Below are 20,948 nucleotides of genomic sequence, written 5' to 3'. Positions count from 1 at the left end.
TGATAAACTCCCTGGGGATATGTTCAAAGAACAGCCAAAGATATGGACGCCGTATTTATGTGCTCTATTTAATTCCATTCTGCATGGGGCTGAGGTTCCGGATTCCTGGCTGGGAGCAGAAATTATACCAATTTATAAAAAGGGTTCTCCCCTGCTCCCCGTCAATTACAGACCTATTAGTCTCATTGATGTCCCCCCAAAAATATTCGCACGTCTTATTTTAGATCGTTTGCAGGAGTGGATCAATGAGTATGAAATTCTTTCACCATATCAGGCTGGATTTAGGAGCAAAACATCCACCATGGACCAGATCTTCCGCGTAATAATGCTGTATTGGAAGACTGTGACGGTGGAGAGTGGCAGCCTCTATATGGTCTTTGTAGATTTACGTTCAGCGTTCGACACTGTCCCCAGGGGTAAACTTTGGGCTGTCCTACGGGATTTGGGAGTTCCAAATTCATTACTGGGGCTTCTGGTGAGGTTGCACACACAACATTTTGCACAGGTCAGGTGTGGGAGAGGGGGTGTACTGTCTGCTAGGTTTCCAGTGAACAAGGGGGTCAGGCAAGGGTGTGTCCTGGCACCCACTTTGTTCTGTCTATATGTAAATGGGATGATATCTTACTTGGATGCGGTGCCAAACAATGATGCACCCAGACTGGCTGGCAAGAAAGTCGCGGCTATAATGTTTGCCGACGACACTTTGCTATTATCTAAGTCACCCATGGGGATACAACGCATATTGAATGGTTTTAACAACTTTTGCTGTGAAAATGGTTTACAGATAAATGTAGACAAGACAAAATTTATGATATTTAACCCCTCATCACACACCAGACCATCACCCACCTTGGATTCGGTTCCATTGGAGAGAGTCCACACATTTCAATATCTGGGCGTCACACTAAGTGAAAATCTCTCCTGGGGTCCCCAGCTGGCCAAATCTCAACTCAAACTGACCCAAATATCTGGGGGAATACTAAAAATGACAAATGCCTCCACATATAAGCCTATAAGCCCTGGCCTGGAAATTTATAAAACGAGGGCAAGAGCGGCGGCATTGTATGGAGGGGAATTATGGGGGCATGCAGTTAGACCTGAAATTACAAAAGTAGAGAACAGATTTCTGCGACAGCTGCTCCTGCTCCCCCAAAGTACACCTCTCCTACCGCTAAGGCTTGACTTGGGTCTACTCCCCATCCAGGAGGAATTAGCCATTAAACCTCTTAGGTTTTGGAGGAGGCTATGGCTGACGCCCGAACTCCTGCAGTACAGAACTGAACTTCAAGAAATACTGTGTTTAAGCAAAGCAGTGCATATTCCCTGGCTCTCTTATGTCAAACAAGAACTCCTGACAATGGGCCTTGCGGATATGTGGTTCAACCCGGCAATAGCCTGTAGTGAGATTTCAGCGAATTCATTCACTGAGTACCATAGATCTCGCTGCTCCAGTGTTTGGTTGCATGACTCGCAGAATGGTTCGATGGTAAAAGCATTCTTAGAGGTTAAATCTGTATATTCATTTGAAGATTATTTGAATGTGATTTACCCTACTTTGGCTAGGAAGCTCTATATACAATGGAGGTTTGGCTCCCTTCCTATAGCGTGACTTACCAGCAAATGGTCTCCGTCAAGGGCCTCTCAATGCCCAGGTTGCGGTATGGACAATGAAAATGAATGCCATATTTTATTTTTCTGCCCTCTCTATAGTAGAGCCCGGAAGTACTGGATAGTACCAATTTGTAGAAATTTAGGCTTCCGGAAATGCTCAGATGCACTAAGGATTTTTAAAACCGATACTGCAGGCCACATTGTGTTTGCACTTTCAAAGTACTTGCATACTATTTGGATCAAAAGGAGTTTTGTAATTTCAAACAGTGGTTAGTAGTTTTGGTCTATATTAAACACTGAAATTGTAGTTATTGCCCCACTACTGTATGTTTTTATTGTATATATCTTTTTATGTTCTTTTATGGCTGAAACATTGCCGAAATAAAGATTTATTGATTGGTTAATAATAGGAAGCAAAAGTAAGCTCTGATACAACTACTGACATTTCCCTCCCTTCCATCTGATCGCCAAGTTTACTCCTAGAAATAAGTCAAGCTTCTAAGGATCCAGGGTATAAGAAGACTGCAAAGTTTTTACTGCCACCTCTCCACAGACTTTGATAGACAAAGGATAGAAACTTGAATTCCTACGGGGTCTCAATTTCGAAACAAACCCAGAAAACCAAAAGTTTGAAAAAAAGCTGAAAGTAAAAGAAACAAAAGAAAGAAAAAAGAGGAATTCTGACAACATTTAGAAAACGAAAGATATTTAAAATGGGTGAAGGAGATGGTTAGGGTTAACTTTAGGATAAGGCTAATTGTTGGGGAGTGTGTGAGCATTAGGGTAAGAGTAATGATAGGAGATACTGGTGGGGTTATGGATAGGTTCATGCTGTGGGTTAGGCTTGATTGAGGATAGGATCAAACTTAAAGATGAAGTTAGAGTAATAGAGAGTGTTAGGACTAGGATAAAGGGCATTCTTGTGGTAAGTGTTATGGATAGGGACTGGGAGACGGTTTGGGTTAGGCATAGTGTTAAGAATAGGGATGGGTAAATGAGGTTAACGTTAGGGTTAGGAGTTGTGAGTTGAGGTAAGGAAATAAAACCGTACTATTCAAGTAATAGGGGTAGCTTTAAGTATAAGAGTAGGAATTAGGGTGAGGTTACCTTATTGGAAGAGTTAAATCCTCTAAAATATAAGATTGCTAAATACATAGACTGCATTGATGTTTTGGTTTCTCACTTTCTACCTTTCTGTATCAAAAGTTCAACCTAAATTCTATTTCTTTCAAATATTAAAAGTTTCTGATTTTTAACTCTGGTTAGACAAATACTTATTTTGGGGGATTACTGTGTTTCCCTGGATTGAGTCCCTTACCTATAACAGGAGCAAACCTGTGCACAGAGATTTGATCTCACTTAAACGATTTAAGTAATTCTTTAAAAATTGCACTATTTAATATCCTTTCAGCAACACTGTTTGAAGTATTAACAAACAGTTAAGAATGTTTAATCCTAAATGTGCTTCACCCCTTTTCTTCTTCACAAAATGTAAGTCCCAATTGTATCGCTTTCCTTTCTACAGTTCTTATTGATTGTAAAATGCGCGGTGATCCCACCCCGCACTATAATGAAGAATATTGTGTGTCACGTGGGTGCGATCATAGCACTTTGAACTTCGTTGCCAACACATAATTGAAGCAGTTTGCCATAAGACACTTTCTAAACCTGTTGAATTTCAGATTGTGTGGTGACATGCACAAATACTCCTGCTTTCTTGTTTTGAGCTCCATCAGTGCAGTACACTAAATACACTGTCTCCATATTAGCTGATAAACAATTTCAAACAAAAAATTTGGTTAATAGAGAGAGAGCTAGAGAGCTTACTATACCTTTAACTGTGCATGCAGAAGTTATAACTAGGCTTGGGCGGAATATTCCGTTATGCCCGTGTAATTGGTGGAATTTTGCCAACTCCCTATTACTCTTGTAACGTGGAGTTCCCGCCAAATTCCGCAAATCCCTGTGCGGTGGAATTTGTTTCTCAAACGCGGCACCACAATGGTATGTTGGCGAGCGAGATTTGGCGTCCCCTAGTGCAATTTCTTGTCTCTTGGAGAACACCTGGTGAGATTTGTCCAACAGAGGCAGTCACAACCATTTGTAGTCAGAAGGCTGCTGTTCGAGTAGAAAATCTACTTGTGCGGCAGCAAAATCAACTTGAGTAGCTGCGCCTTCGGTAGCACCGTGTGGTGCCGTTCTTGCTGATTTTTCAGCACGGAATGCGCTACCGGTGCGATGTGCCAATTTTTGCCCATCAGCAGAACTCTGTGGAATGTCACCAGTGGAATTCCACAGAGTCAAATCCCTCGAGTTCTACCCACCCCTAGTTTTAACTCTGCTCAGTGGCCTGCCTTTCACACTATGTGGTGGTCCTGGGCGAAGGCATTGTGATCTCACACCTTAAGTGTAATAAATTATTACAGTAGAGTAGTGTGGTCATTTCCTTTTTGTAGGGGAGTAGTGAGGGCACCAGTGGACTCTAACATTAAATAAGATGCACGGTAACATCCAGTTATTGCAGACTTCCAAGCATACATAAAGGAGAAAAAGATGAGGAAAGGAGGGCACTTGACAGGGACCCCTGGATAAGAGGGGTGTACTACCGCTTCCCAGACAATCTACTGCATCATATTAAAACAGGCCAATTAATGTTTCAAATATTAGGAAACACACAGCTAGTACATGCAGCAGAATGAACACCCTGTTACATGGAAAATATTAGGACGCATCTCTGCGGTATTATGAATAATAATTATTCTGTAAGCGTTAAGTGCGTTTTGCTGCTCTTCCTTAAATTCGCATTTTCCTTACATGCATCTAACATTTTTCTCTGTGTTTTAGGCGGTACTTACGCCATCCCATAACTCAGTGAAACCAATCAGCATTTAACAGCCCCCACACACATTCTTCTGCCCTTCACCAGTCATCCCACGTACTATAATTGAATGGCTGACCTGACCTTTCCATCCCATCCGAAGGCAGTTGCTGGCAGTGGGCTACGGGAGTGTGAATTTCCTGTCAAGTGCTAGTGTTTATTTCGTTTTCTGCTGCCGGTGGCTGAAGCGAGCCGGTGCACGCAGCATTGTGGCTGCAAAACGTAGAGGATTCAACAGCAAAGCAGCAGCAGCTGGATGCTACGGTCGGAAGATGTAATCCAGCTTCTGATTGGACAGGCCAGATATCCTTTTAGTGGCTGAATTCATGGCTTGGCAGTGTTTTCATTTTATCAATCCCTCTCTCTCTCTCCCTTATTCCACTCGGTTTATTGAGAGGGAAAACAATCTGCTGCTGAACTAAATGCTGACAGTGCACTGCGGTCATTAGGAAAGGAATAATGTTGTCGTTTCTTGAGAACCTAAATGTCTCCTAATTAGGTTAATTAGGTAGGAGAGGTACATATTTTTCATCTGAACAATCCATTCTAAATCATAAGGATTCCCGGTTTTAAGGTACTTTTTTTTTACATTTTTGTGTTTTTCTATATGTAACTTTTGTATGAAAAAGAAAAGTTGCAAATAGTATAGTGTCACATTTATCTAACTGTATACTCAATTTGTTACGTCTGCATAATTTTAGTGCACCAAAGACCAACCAAGCACCAGGATGCCCTCGCGGTTGATAGGGCACTTTACAAATACACATAACCAGGAGTCGAAGTGGGAGGATCTGAGAAAAACAGTTTGCCTACTTTTTGTGATCAGACAACTGCTTCGTTTCGGTTAACTCCCAGAGCTGAAATGCTTCAACTGAAGTGTAAGGCAGGGGGTCTCCTGTGCTGTGAAGCTGAGGGAGGGGGAGACAGCTAAACAAGCATTCCTGCTAGGGTGCCTACTTCCCTGAAATAAATGTAAATGTGTGCAACTGGTCAATCTGCAAATGTAAAGGGTGCTTGGAAGCCGGTATTGGCTTTAATTGATGGAATCACTTTAAACTTCCTGTTGACACACATTTATTCGTTTTGAAAGGTAATGTAAGGGAGGTACTAACTAAGCTGTGAAGTGTGTGCTTTTGCTAATGCTTCACTCCTTCAAGGCGCTATCCCGGAGTGCCTAAAAGCTGGTCAGGTTTCCACCATACTAACAAAAACTAACAGCAGATCATACTGACTTAATCAACTTCCGACCTATCTCTAATATTCCTACCTTGGCGAAGCTCTTTGAAAAATTTGCTTGCATTCAACTCTGTAACCACATCGAACAATTCCGACTATTATACCATTTTCAATCTGGATTTCGTCTAGGGCAGAGCACTGAATCGGCTATGTCACACAAGGTGGATGATGCACTAAAAATGCTGGATCAGAGCCAATCATGTCTCCTATTCCAGCTAGACCTATTGTTGGCATTCAATACAGTCATGCATGACAACCAACTAGACCTCTTGGAACACCGCATAGGGCTATCAGGAACAATCCTTAACTGGTTCACCTCCTATCTCCAAAACAGGACTCAAGGAGTCAAGGTTAATCACTCACTTTTACAGACCACTGCAGTCACATTAGGCATCCCCCAGGGTTCCTCACTCTTGCCCACTCTCTTCAACCTGTTTATGAAGCCTCTTATGGAACTTCGGAGCCCAGCCAACATCCACTATCACATGTATGCTGATGATACCAAACATTACCTAAAAGTTACCTTCCCAGAAGACATCAGCGCTCGCAACACAACTTTACAGAAAACTCAAAATTGGTGAAAATCCAATCACCTCAAACTAAATACTCAAAAAAACAAATTCCTCCTAATCACCCCATCCCACCCGTCACCTGTCATCGAAGAATGGTTGAAAAATCGTACAGCCCTCAACTGCATTTTACAGGTTATTAATTCAGTGAGATCACAAGGAGTAGTTCTCGACAAGAACCTCAACATGTAGAAGCACATCAGTGCTGCCACAAAATGGGCAAATTACCAAATGAACAGTCTAAGAAAACTAAAACCCTTCCTACCCCCAAACGATTTCAAGCATGCAGTACAAGCCCTAGTAATTCCAAGGTTAGACTATGGAAGTGCAACCCTCTCTGGATTGCCCAGATCCAAATTTACTTATTTAAGGACTTCGCTCAATACTGCTGCAAGGCTCATCACCGGCTTAAAAAGAAACAGCCGCATCACCCCTGTGTTGAAATCCCTCAACTGGCTCCCATATGAAGCTAGAATCCAGCTAAAATTTGCCTGTATGGCACATAAAGTCCTTCACTTCAAAACCCATAAGTATCTTGCTCAGAAACTCGAACTTTCTGGTGGTTCCAGATCTTCAAGAAGCTCCAACACCGGGGGCGTGGCTAGCCAACACCCAAGATGGCCGCACTTCTATAGAGCTCCGACCGCCACTTGAGTGATCTTTCCCCTAAATCCGTTCCAAACATCCGTTGAGCCAGCTACGACAGCCGACTGCAGGCCCCAGGCACCCAGGAGTCACCCGGTCTATCCACGGCGAAAATCCGATAGCCCCAGCCAGAGCTATCGGTCCCGTAGTCGCGGGCCGGCTGGAGGTGGAGCTCCTGCCGCAATGCTTCCCGGTTTCCTCTAAAGAAACTCTGGCGCAGAGGTGCAGGCACCAAAGGCCCTGGTGGATTTCCTCATCTCTCTCAGCCTGGGGAAAACACTCTTGCCACTGCACCATCCCAGCCGATCCTCGCTCCGGCACATCGGGAGGGCTCGACGTCAACAACAGCTGCGGCACCGCACCGGGTGGGTTCCGGTGTATGCGGTCGTTATCGGAGAGCTGCTGGCCTCGTACCTCAGTAATTACGGTGAGCGGGGATGGCGTTGAGCGCTCCCCCCCTCCCGATTCGCTGTCTTTGTGTCGGATGAGTGTGCGCGCCTGGGGGAGATCAGCCCTTCTACACATTGGTGGCCTATTTTAAGTTTAAAACTGTGGCCCTCCCCCACGATGCATAACAGGCGGTGGTGAGGCCCCCAGGCTGCGCTATAACAGAGAATGCACCCCAAAGAATATTGCTGACAAGATTCCATTATTCTACAACAGAGGCTGGACCCACTACAGGCTGGAGGACTGATCAAGAGACTGCATACAGCCTACCATAAGCCCCAAAATGCTGAAAGAGAGAACATTGCTGGTGCAGGTATCGAAAGGTGGGCGTGTATGAAGGGCAGCAGTTGTGCGAGACTGTGGTACTAGAGCTACACTCTGATCCTTGGGGCCTCTATTGAAATGGTACTACGCTCGTTTCAAGGCGCATAGCACGATTAATTTGTTCTTATTCTGGGCTACTGGTCATATCCGTCCTTGACGTCTTTACCTCCACCACCCCTGACATCGGAGGTCCTAACTCTACTCATGGCCTAGCGCGATGGCGACGGCTAAAGCTCCAGACAGACCCACCAATTAAAATTAGCTAAATACGCCCATACTAAGCCGGACACTGCTGAAGAGAGGTACAATGACCCGGAAGCGAAACAACATGTCGACGAAGGGGCCCCAACACTAACGAACGTCATGGAGGCTATCCAGGGGGTCCGCTCGGCGCTGGAACAAAAGATTGACACGGTGACGACTGAAGTCAGCCTCATTCGAGCCGATCTCCGCAAAATGGGAGACAGGGTTACAGCAAATAAAGACTCCGTCACAACGCTTCAAGCTTCCACGAAGTCACTTGAAACGACTGTCAAGCGATTACAGGCTCAAACTTCAGACTTCCAGGCAAGACTGGAGGACTATGAGGGGCGCGTATGAAGAAATAATGTGCAAATTTTGGGGTCCTTGAGAGGGCTGAGGGACAGGCCATGGATCTCTTGGTAGAGGACTTAATTCAAAACCACTTACAGGCCCAATCCCTCTCACAATTCTTCTCGGTGGAGCGCGCTCACAGGGTACCAGGGGGTACCCCTAAGCCTGGCGCCCCTCCACGCCCTATCCTGGCCAGGATTTTCAACTTCCGCGACAGGGATATTATCCTCCAGACGGCATGGACAGCCCCACCGCTTAAGTTCGAGAACTCCACCATGACATTTTTTCCGGATTTCACCCACAAGGTTCAGCAAAAACGTCAATCCTTCCTCAAAGTGAAACGTGCTCTCCGTAATCACAACCTGAAGTATGCATTGCTCTTCCCAGCCAGGCGGAGGGGAAATCATGTTTTGTTCCAGACTCCGGAGGAATCCTGGGACTGGCTGGATGACTGGCTATCCGCTGATGGGAACAGGTCTTCCTCCCTTATCGACTACAGAAGCAGGACGACCGCTGTGGAAGAGACGACCGAGGTGAAGGTGTTTGATTGCCGCCAGATCTTGCCCCAAGACAGCGACGCATCACACTTTATGTGGTTAACGGGATCCATTGTTCTACAGCATAGACTGTGGCTATCGATTGGCCCCTTGAGGGCAGGGGTGACTCTACCGTTTGCGATAATGTTTGTTGTTTGCATTTTTCACATGCAATCAGTACTGTATTGAACAGTCTGGCTAAGTATATTGCTCCTGAGGTCTGCTGGGGTGATGGGGCTTGATGGGGCTAATTGGAACTCTAGTTCGGTAGGGTTTATTGACACTAGCATGATATATTCTGTGCTCACCTAACATGGGGAACAAAGGTTTTACTCCTGGGTAGTTTGGCTGTGTAGCATTATCCCCTTTACTTAGCATATTTGTTTTGGGGTCACAGGCACTCTGCAAAATTGTGGGGCTGGGCAGTTTTACGTCCACTTTGCAGGGAAGGAGGGTGGGGGTGGGTTTTGGGATGTTTCATTGGGGTTTGTTGTTGTTTGCACTTGTGCAGTCAATTAAATGGTGCTTTCTCTAATACACTCAGGGTTGTTAGCAATGTACTTAATAGTTTCCTGCAGACCATGTTTGCATTAATTCAAATTCGGGCAGTTAGCGGAGGTAATGTGACCTGTTATTACATGTACGTTCAGTGCAGTCCTGTGGATGGTACCTTCTTTAATGCACTCAGGGTCATCAGCAATATCATAATCGGTTTCCTGCGGTTTACATATACACTGCCTCAAATTCCAACATTTATTGGGAGAAGAGTGATAGACCGACATGATTCCTTCTTTGTTGTCCTTCGTGAGGAAGGGCCCCTCGCCCCCAGCGTGAATGAGTACTGATTATGATGCGGCTCTGCCTTTGGGCCACCTTAAATTAATTTCTTGGAATGTGAACGGTTTGGGTGATCGTATCAAGCGAGGTATAGTACTGCAATTTTTGAAGCGACACACCCCTGACCTTGTATTACTCCAAGAAACACACATTCAGGGAGTTTCCTATTGCGCTCTTAACAGATGGGGATACAAGTTAGTGTCTCACGCTGGTTATACTAGGGGGTCCAGAGGAGTGGGTATCCTGGTACGTAACTCCATACCCTTCCAAATACAACAAGCATTTTGTCAAGAATTCCTGTCATACGAGGGGAGGAAAACGGTAACCAGCGAAAACGGACTACATCTCCCAGGACGCTTAGCGGTTGAGAGGTTATGTAAACAGGAGAGCTGTTACATAACTCAAGGGAAACACGCCCTTATGTAAACAGGAGAGCTGTTACATAACTCAAGGGAAACACGCCCTTATGTAAACAGGAGAGCTGTTACATAACTCAATGGGAAACACGCCCTTATGTAAACAGGAGAGCTGTTACATAACTCAAGGGAAACACGCCCTTATGTAAACAGGAGAGCTGTTACATAACTCAAGGAACACACGCCCTATGAAGGGAGGAACCGGGAGGTACAAGGCTGTCGGATATTGTGTTTACACCGACGTACCTGCTTCGTGAAGAGCAGTGTTCCGGAGTGGTGCTCCAGTAAGGCAAGAACGGAGGTAGGTCGAGTCGTTACTCCCTGGGCCGTGTCTTGCCCCATCGTCACCTGTGAAGGACCCGGAAGCTCTACCGGTCAACCATTGAGCTTCGCTTTTTGACTCGGCTGAGTCCAAGCGCAGTGGCGCTTTTGCTGGTTGGAGTCGTAACTCCCAGCCCGACCAGAGACACAGGGACTGCCAGCTGTAACGCACACCAGGAGGTGTTTGCCGCGTTACAGACTCGGAAGTCCACAGGATCGATCGAGCGGCTGCTCTCGGTTCAGTCGTCTTGCTTGTGATTGGGGTATCGGTGACGCATCACCAGGAGGTGACTCCGCGTCCCGGTGCAGTCTGAGGAAGAGGTTGAGCGGCTGCTCCCTTCAGGTAGAGACCCCGGCTGGGTGTATCCCTGACTCCTCGATTCTCCCCAACACTCTTCGTGCCCCTCGCAGCCTACCGATTGGCATTGTCGGCCATTTCATTTCTGCCCTCTGTTGGCATACGCCGGGATCGGCGTATATGCAGAGGACGGTTAGGACCATCCGTGCTGTGGGCTGGTAACGTACTTAGCCTGGAGGATTCCAGTGACTATAACTTTTGTTTGTTCTTTGTATGTTATTTGCCTTCATTAAAAGAACTAACCCTTCACAAGTGGTTGCGTCCTCATTGTCGTGTCTGTTAAACGATCCTGAGACGTTCAGGGCGTTACAAAATATCCGACCTTAATAACACTAACTGTCTCCCGGTCGATAACAGACATGGCAACACTTGATGATGTGCTGGCTGCTTTAGCGGCCATGCAAGTTGAAGTGGCTGCCTCTAGGCAAGAAACAGCCGATGTAAAAGCCAGACTGGATGCTATCCAATTGGACCCGCTCACGCCCAGCACCTCCCTCACGAACCAGACCCCTGCGGTAGTAGTGGAAATGCCGGTAGCCATCCCCTTGGCAACACCAGAGAGGTACAGTGGGGATCCTAACACAGTGCAGGTATTCCTCACACAAGTGGCGCTACATTTATCGTGCAAACCAAAGGCGTTCCCCACGAGTCAGGCTCGTGTGGCTTTCCTTATATCCTATTTGGCTGGAAACGCGGCACAATGGGCCGTACCTCTGGTGAGCAGGGACGACCCCCTCTTATGTGATTGGGGTGCTTTTCGCGAGGAATTCCTGAAGGTATTCGACAGAAGGGCTGACTCGTACACGGCGGACCGTGAAATGCTTGAGTTGAGACAGGGATCCAACGACCTGGTGCAGTATCTCAACGCGTTCCGAAGGCTGGTTGCGGAAACCAAGTGGCCTGTTGCTAAACAGACGGCGCTCTTCCATCAAGGGCTGTGCGATGAGCTCAAGGACGCCGTGGCTCATATTGACCCTCAACCCAAGACATGTGAGGGCCTTATCAACCTGGTATTACGGCTGGAACATAGGCTAAGTGAAAGAAAGGGGGATCATGGGAGAAAAGGAAAATCCCTTCCATCCTATGTGACGGTGGGAAGTCCTGAAACTTCCACCGCATCCAAGGGAGAACCCATGGACATCGGCGCAATACGAGCGAGCCTCACAGCCACGGAGAAAGAGTCACGCCGTAAACAAGGATTGTGCCTATATTGTGGCAAAAAAGGCCACTACGTACGTGAATGCCCTGCCAAACCGAAGACGTCACGTTATCGGGCCAACCGGTCGGTAACAGCCATGGTGGACATACCGGCGGAAAACTAGAGGACTCCAAGACCAGAGAAGGGGCATCTCGGAGTCACTCATCCATCCCTTCACTTTCCAACTCGGTCACTAAGGGACAACGACACCTGTTTATCACGGTGCACGTGGGAGTGCATGACCAGTGGATACCCGTTGTGGCCATGGTGGATTCAGGGGCCACTGGCATGTTTATGGACCACAACGAGGCATGCAGGCTAGGGCTAGTGCTTCTTCCCAAAGCAGTACCCGAAGACGTCTATGCGGTAGACGGAAGGCGATTGGTGACGGGGCCCATCGGACAGCACACGGGGGTCCTTCCGATGAGATATGGGAGGAACCATTTGGAACAAATCGATTTTAACATCATCCGAGCGCCCCAATATGGCGTCATATTGGGATTGCCGTGGCTACAGAAACACAACCCCTTTGTGGATTGGCCAACACATCGCATCGAAATGACGTCACCGTATTGCATCCTGCATTGTGGAATAAGAACGGAATCCCTTGACGCAGATGAGAGCGGGAGTCAGACGGTGGCTACAGCGGCAGAAAAAGATGTGGCTCTCCCCCAGGCTTATCACAGTTTTGAGGATGTATTTGATGAGGTGAAGGCGGAAGTGCTACCACCACATAGACAGTTTGACTGCCAGATCGACCTGGTGCCAGGGGCCAGCGTTCCCAGCGGCAGGCTGTATGCCCTGACGGAGCCTGAAAACGTGCATCTCCGGGGGTACCTGGATAAACTCCTCAAGCTAGGATTCATCCGCCCGTCCAAGTCTCCGGCCGCCTCGCCACTCTTCTTCATCCCGAAGGCTAATGGGGAGCTGAGAGCCTGTGTGGACTTTAGGGCATTGAATGCGATAACCATAAAAAATCGGTACCCCTTGCCTCTCATCAGTGTACTTCTGGAACAGGTCAAGAAAGCTCGTATCTACACCAAGTTGGATTTGAAAGGGGCCTACCATCTGGTGCGCATGAGGGACGGAGACGAGTGGAAGACCGCCTTTAAGACCAGGTTCGGCCTTTTTGAGTACCTCGTCATGCCGTTCGGTCTGTGCAACGCCCCGGCAGCCTTTCAGTACTTTTTGAATGAGGTATTCAGAGAGGAGTTGGATATCTACGTGGTCGTATATATCGACGACATCCTCATCTATTCGTCCAGTGTGGAGGAGCACGTACACCACGTCAAAGCTGTGCTCCAAAAGCTGAGGGAAAACATGCTGTTTTGTAAACTCAGCAAGTGTGACTTCCACGTCACATCCGTGGAATTCCTCGGAGTGATGCTGAGTCCAGAGGGACAGGAGATGGCAGAACGAAAGATCAAGGCGGTGAAAGAATGGCCGGTGCCCCAAAGCGTGAAGGACGTCCAAAGTTTCATTGGCTTCGCCAACTTTTACAGGCGGTTTATAGATGGATTTTCAGGAGTGGTGGCCCCAATCACACAGCTACTGAGGAAGTCCAAGGAGTTTGTCTGGTCCCCTGAAGCGAACAAAGCCTTTGAGGCCCTGAAAAGCGCCTTTGGTAAGGCGCCGGTGTTGGCTCACCCCGATCCGGATCTCCCCTACGTGGTGGAAGCGGACGCGTCGGATGTGGCGCTGGGGGCTATCTTGTCCCAACGCAACCACGACACAGGGGTGCTTCATCCCGTTGCGTACATGTCCCGCAAACTCAACGACGCCGAACGCAACTACCATATTGCGGAGAAGGAGCTTCTCGCAATCAAGGACGCCTTCACCGAATGGAGGCATTGGTTGATGGGGGCAAGACATGTGGTATCGGTGTACACGGACCATCGGAACCTACAGTTCATGACGGCCACTAGACACCTTTCTCCCAGGCAGCTGCGGTGGATGATCTTCTTTGCGGGGTTCAACTTCCGCATCACATATCGGCCGGGGACGGAAAACCGGAAGGCGGACGCCCTGTCCCGTCAATCTGCAGTTAAGGAACCATTGCCTGCGACCGAGCGTTCCATCATTTCCCCGAGGATGGTATTGGGGGTTATCCAACCGGATACTTTCCTGAGGGGAATAAAGAGAGGGATCAGGTCATTCGCATGGCGGAGGTGGCTCCTCAGTCACAGAGAATGGCAGCTGAAGGACGGGATACCCCTGAAGGGCAGGTGCCTATTGATACCCACGCCTAGGCTAAGGAAACAAGCATTCATCTGGTGCCATGACTCTCCATGCGCAGGTCATTTGGGCTTTGAAAAAACGGTGGCTAGCATGGGACGGCATTTCTGGTGGCCAACCATGAGAGTGGATGTCAGGAGGTGGGGACAGGAGTGTCCTACGTGTGCTACCATGAAGGCCGACCATGGCCGAACCCAAGGGCTCTTACATCCACTTCCGACCCCGGATAGACCATGGGATAGCATATCACTGGACTTCGTGGTGGGCCTACCGGTAGACCAGGGGATGACGGCAATACTGGTGGTGGTGGATTACTTGACGAAAATGGGGCACTTCATCCCCTGCAAGAGAGTCCCTACGGCCGGGGAATTGGCGTCACTACTCCTAAAGAATGTGGTACGACTGCATGGATTACCTGGGGTGATCGTGTCGGACCGGGGGTCGCAGTTTACTGCGCAATTCTGGAAGACTTGGTGCACTGCGCTGCATGTTAAGACCGCCCTGTCCACCAGCTACCACCCTCAAACGGACGGCCAAACCGAGCGCCTGAACCAAACGCTCAAACAGTATCTGCGATGTTTTGTGGACCAGGGCAGGGAAGAATGGGTCGACTTGCTATGGGTTGCAGAGATAGCCTATAACAACGCCACTCACAGCTCCACACAGTCATCTCCGTTCTATAGCAACTATGGCCAACATCCCAGGTTCTTGCCATTTCTACATCCGTTCAGAGAGGACAGGATTCCCGCCACAGCGGACAGGGTGGCACACATAAAAGACACGTTGATGCTCTCAAGGGCTGTCCTAATAGAGGCCAAGAGAAGATACAAGGCTGCGGCAGATAGGAAGAGAAGGCCCGGGCCACTGTACCGCACTGGAGACTACGTCTGGATATCCACAAGAAACATGAGGTTTCGAAAGAACAGTGTGTTCCATCCCAAGTACATGGGCCCCTATCGAATTACCAAGTGTATGGGTCCCGTGAACGTGAAGGTGTGCTTGCCCCAGTCATTGCGGATACACCCTGTCTTTCATGTATCATTGCTCAAACCAGCACCCTCCAAGCCGTCTGGGACACCTAGGCCGGTATGCGTGGAGTCGGAGGTGGAGTATGAAGTGTCGGGCATACGGGCGTCCAAATGGCGCAGGGGGAAGCTGTGGTACCTGGTTGCGTGGAAAGGCTATGGCCCGGAGGAGCATTCATGGGAACCGGCTGAAGGGGTTCATGCTCCGCGCTTGGTCTCCTTGTTCCATCGGCGTTTTCCTGCCAGCGCTGGACCCGTGGGGAGCCGCTGAGAGGGAGGATGTACTGTCAAGAATTCCTGTCATACGAGGGGAGGAAAACGGTAACCAGCGAAAACGGACTACATCTCCCAGGACGCTTAGCGGTTGAGAGGTTATGTAAACAGGAGAGCTGTTACATAACTCAAGGGAAACACGCCCTTATGTAAACAGGAGAGCTGTTACATAACTCAAGGGAAACACGCCCTTATGTAAACAGGAGAGCTGTTACATAACTCAATGGGAAACACGCCCTTATGTAAACAGGAGAGCTGTTACATAACTCAAGGGAAACACGCCCTTATGTAAACAGGAGAGCTGTTACATAACTCAAGGAACACACGCCCTATAAAGGGAGGAACCGGGAGGTACAAGGCTGTCGGATATTGTGTTTACACCGACGTACCTGCTTCGTGAAGAGCAGTGTTCCGGAGTGGTGCTCCAGTAAGGCAAGAACGGAGGTAGGTCGAGTCGTTACTCCCTGGGCCGTGTCTTGCCCCATCGTCACCTGTGAAGGACCCGGAAGCTCTACCGGTCAACCATTGAGCTTCGCTTTTTGACTCGGCTGAGTCCAAGCGCAGTGGCGCTTTTGCTGGTTGGAGTCGTAACTCCCAGCCCGACCAGAGACACAGGGACTGCCAGCTGTAACGCACACCAGGAGGTGTTTGCCGCGTTACAGACTCGGAAGTCCACAGGATCGATCGAGCGGCTGCTCTCGGTTCAGTCGTCTTGCTTGTGATTGGGGTATCGGTGACGCATCACCAGGAGGTGACTCCGCGTCCCGGTGCAGTCTGAGGAAGAGGTTGAGCGGCTGCTCCCTTCAGGTAGAGACCCCGGCTGGGTGTATCCCTGACTCCTCGATTCTCCCCAACACTCTTCGTGCCCCTCGCAGCCTACCGATTGGCATTGTCGGCCATTTCATTTCTGCCCTCTGTTGGCATACGCCGGGATCGGCGTATATGCAGAGGACGGTTAGGACCATCCGTGCTGTGGGCTGGTAACGTACTTAGCCTGGAGGATTCCAGTGACTATAACTTTTGTTTGTTCTTTGTATGTTATTTGCCTTCATTAAAAGAACTAACCCTTCACAAGTGGTTGCGTCCTCATTGTCGTGTCTGTTAAACGATCCTGAGACGTTCAGGGCGTTACACATTTGCAATGCAATAGGTCTCGCATTAGGAAAGTTTGAGCTTTTTGTATTGTAAATGGACTAATTTTTTATTTATGTGTTGGTATTGAAAATATTGAAATTCTATGTCAGGACTGGAGGCGAGGATTATGCCTTCTTTCTCCACTTTAATCAATAGCAGCGAAGTACAACAAACTACATTTCCCATGAACCAAAGGGAAAAATGTAGTCAAAACAAACACGTAACAATGACCAATCAGAGGGCTAGCACAGTGTCCAATCCGGGGCTGGATGCCCAATATAGTCCATCAACTGTGTCTCCTCCTCCTCTTTCTTCGCTGCTACGCAGCAAGTTAAGTACACATTTTGTTTTCTGTGACAGTTATTGCTGTAATGATGATAACTTGTGTATATTTCACTGATGTTGTGCTTTGGATGGTTTATGCTTATGTTTGGTTTCTAGCGCTTCGCGCTACATTTGTAATATTTGTTGGGTTTGGTGTTCGTCAAGCGCGGCTTGACTAGACAGCGATCCAATTTGGTTCTCTCCGGAGATAGCGGTCCGATTTATTTCTCTTCGGTTCGTACGCGCTTGTGACGCGTTCAGTTTCACCAGCGTAGGGACAGCGCTGGAAGTGTTTAACCGCGGGTACGGGTTTCCCGCGGGTACGGGTTTCCCGTGCCTACGCGGTGTCAGCTGGCTGCGCTCCTGGTCCTCCCACCGCCAGAGGGCGAGAGAGGCTGGGCACCGCGTCGCGTTCGTTTGATCTCACTTCAAAGGGGATTTTTTCAAACGACGCGCGCGCGGTGCTCCGGAGCACTGATCTGAGGAGAACGCCGGTTTTGGTGTAGGCAGCAGTGGCGCGTTTACAAGGGCTGCGCTGCCAGTACTCAGTTACGCTTGTTGCCCATGTCCAGTTCTGTGGGGCGCAGGCTGTATATTTTACTTTGAACGCCTCTGAAGAGGTCTGTAACTCTCAATCAAGGGACTTTGCCCAGATCAGTTCAACCGGGGCAGGGTGTGTTTGTTTGGACGTATAGTTGGCCAGCAAGTAGTCCCTCGGGCCTGAACCTGGTATCTAGTGGTGAAAATACCACATTTTACAAATAGTACCGGCTGATACCCAGCCCTGTAAAGAGAAGGTCTATCCCTTCCTGCCTTTTCAGGCCGCCTCTGTTTTTCCCTCTCTTGTGGGGTCTGTACTCCTTCATTATGGAGTTTTATGATGAGTTTCCCGAGTAGGAAGAGGATCCCCTCGCTGATATGCCCTGGGGTGATGCCTTTTATGAGGCTATGGACACGTCCATTTACCGGGCAGTGGACCAGGCAATTTCCCCCTTGGAGTCTAGACTGTCTTCCCAGATTCAATCTGCTTTTGCTCAACTCTCCCAGCAGTTGTCCTCCCAACCCTCTATCCCTTCGGGTATTTCACCAGATCCCCTGGGGTCCCCTCCTGCTAAGCGTGTCCGCGACGCAGGGGTGGACGGAGATGCCTTTGATCGCCTTCGACAGGCGTTTCTAGACAGCCACGGGTCAGTTCCGGCTGGTCTTTCCCTCCCTACGGGCCCGGTTCCTCCTTCCGGTGATACTTCCACCCCCTCTCTCCCGGGTCCGTCTACCACTCCCCCAGGTACGTCGGATATGCTAGATCCCAATGATATTGTCCACCCGCGGTCTTCAGACTGGACCCCTGCAGACAAAGTAGCAGCCTATGTGGCCGCCCACATTAGACGCCCTCTAGAAAAAGAGGCCCGTAACTGCCTTCGGGCGGAATGCCCTCGCCCAACTTTGGAGGGTAAGGTGTCCCTCACCCCTGAGATTGACCCGCGAATGGGTACCTTTCTTCAAAAGTTCATTAGGGACCCGAAAAAGGGGATTGATAGATCCTGGAGAGCTTGCCAGGATAAGCTCCTGGATGCTTTGGGGCCCATCACAAAGATTTTAGACATGGCAGAGGAGGCTAAGGAGTCAGGCTCCATTATTTCCCCAGAGACTCTGTCCGGTTGGGCACAGCGTGTGGTGATTTTCATGGGAAATGCAAACTGTGCCCTTTCCACCGAGCGTCGCCGGTCCCTTCTTATTAAGATTGATCCGAAGTTTGGCGACCTGGCAGACTCTGAAGCTAGTGCAGTGGCCCAGGGTGGATTGTTTGGTGAGCCCTTTGTCAAGGAGCTTGGGAAATTCGTGAACACGTTCACTTCTTTAGACCGGGCACAGTCTACTATCAAGAAGGTGTTCCCTCGTGTTTTTCGCGGGGCCGGCCGAGGCAGGGGTCGCTCGGCCGGTTGACAGCAACGCAAGCAGGCGCAGAGAGGCTCCGGACAATACCAGGACCAGTCCCGGTTCGGCAATTTTTACCCCACGCGTGGACGACGGGGTAAAGGCAGAGGATTCCGTGGAGGAGCTACAACCTCTAGTCCAGGTGAGAATTCTCCCTTCTTCCCCTCTAGACATAGGGGGACGGTTGGCGGGTCGAGTCCAGGTTTGGGAAACCATCACGCGCGACGCTTGGGTTCTGCAAACTGTGAGGGGTTTTCGCCTAGAATTCCAAGGGTCCCCGGTTCAGTCGACTTTGCCCCGGCCCATTCATTTTTCAGCGCAAGACGCACTCTTAGTAGACGCAGAGGTTTCGTCACTCCTGGCGAAAGGCGCTATCGTTGTTTCGTCTCCCCACCCTCAAGGGTTTTTGAGCAATATTTTTCTGGTCGACAAGACCGACGGAGGCAAGAGGCCTGTGATCAATTTAAGCGACTTCAACCAGTGGTTGGTGTATCGACATTTCAAGATGGAGGGAATCCATCTTCTTCGGGACGTGTTGAGGCCTCTCGACTGGATGGTTCGTTTGGACCTCAAAGACGCCTATCTGGTGGTCCCGATTTTTCGACCCCACCGTTGGTTCCTACAGTTTTTCTGGGGTCATCACACGTACGAGTTCACATCCCTCCCGTTCGGTCTCTCCTCAGCTCCCTGGTGCTTCACCAAGGTTCTCAAGCCAGTGGTGGAGTATCTACGATCCAGGGGGGTCAGAATGATTGTCTACCTCGACGATTTGCTCCTCATGGCCTCCTGCCCACGTCAGTTGACGCAGCAGCTCCAGATGGCGGTCTCGCTTCTACAGGAGCTCGGTTTTGTCATAAACGAGACAAAATCCCTGCTTTGCCCAACGCAGAATCTTACATTCTTGGGGTTCGTCATAGACTCCACTACATCCACTCTCAGCCTCCCGGCCAGGAAAGTTTCCAAGATCAGACACGAGTTGCGGCGCGTGTTAGCGAAGCAACGGATCTCCCTCCGCCAGTTGGCGCGGGTAGTGGGTCTTCTGTCAGCTTCGATCCAAGCCATCTTCCCGGGTCCTCTACATTACAGGGCCCTTCAACGTCTCAAGGGTTTCTTCCTTCGCAGGGGTTATCCCTACTCTCACAAGGTCGCTTTATCCACCGAAGCTCACGCCGAACTTTATTGGTGGTTAGACCATATGGAGGCATGGAATGGGAGAGCAATTTTCGGCTCCACGCCAGACATGATTATAGAGTCAGACGCCAGCAGGCTCTGTTGGGGTGCACGGTGCAGAGACCTCTCCACAGGAGGTTTGTGGTCGCCCGAAGAACAGCGGTTACATATCAACTGCTTGGAGCTTCTGGCGGGATCCTTCGCCGTTCGGTGCTGGACGAAGGATTCGGTGCAGTCTTGTGTTCTGCTAAAAATGGACAATGTCTCAGCAGTCCGTTATGTGAATCACCTGGGAGGTACCCGTTCGAAAGCCCTCTCGGATCTGGCGGCCAGTTTCTGGCAGTACTGCCTGGACGCGCAGGTGTCGGTCACGGCGGAATACCTTCCGGGTCGTGCCAATGTGGAGGCGGACTTTCAGTCCCGCCACTTTCGGGATTCCAGTCTTTGGCGGTTGCACCACTCCGTCTTTGCGACATTGAGAGACCTTTGGGGTCCCTTCTCAGTGGACCTGTTTGCTTCACGCCTGGATCACCAGATTCAGCGATTTTTCAAACGACGCGCCCTTTCTCCAGGATTGGAGTGGGGAACTGGGTTATGCGTTCCCTCCCTTTGCGATGATCACGAGGGCGACGGCTCAGGTCCGTCGGCAGCAGGCAGACCTGGTCATGGTCACGCCGGTGTGGAAGTCTCAAGTGTGGTTTCCAGTTCTTCTGGAACTTTCCTGGGATTTTCCAACCCTACTCCCCCAATTTCCAGCTCTTCTTCTGAATCCGGACGGGAATCCACACCCTCTAGTGTCCGCGGAATCGCTGTGGCTCATGGCGTGGCGGATTTCCGGGGTCGCTGGGAAGCCCCTGGCCTTTCGAGAGAAGCTGAGGCTCT

The 20,948-nt window shown here is 49.4% G+C and overlaps 1 protein-coding gene across 6 annotated transcripts in view; it reads right to left on the bottom strand.

Moving 5' to 3' along the window:
* Positions 1–4,772, bottom strand: part of LOC146785298 (diacylglycerol O-acyltransferase 2-like) — a 296,079-nt gene extending 291,307 nt beyond the window's left edge. For 3 of the 6 annotated variants that reach the window (XM_085634269.1, XM_085634270.1, XM_085634271.1), the window contains exon 1: positions 4,569–4,772. The gene's annotated coding sequence lies outside the window, so the exon portion shown is untranslated. The remainder of the gene's footprint in view (positions 1–4,568) is intronic. The other 3 variants (XM_085634272.1, XM_085634268.1, XM_085634267.1) reach the window with 1 other exon arrangement.
* Positions 4,773–20,948: the final 16,176 nt, after the last annotated feature.

The sequence above is a fragment of the Triturus cristatus genome, chromosome 11, assembly GCF_964204655.1.
Source record: "Triturus cristatus chromosome 11, aTriCri1.1, whole genome shotgun sequence".
Lineage (NCBI taxonomy): Eukaryota > Metazoa > Chordata > Amphibia > Caudata > Salamandridae > Triturus > Triturus cristatus.
The sequence above is the reverse complement of the archived record's forward strand: the minus strand, read 5'-3'. Positions and strand labels throughout refer to the sequence as shown.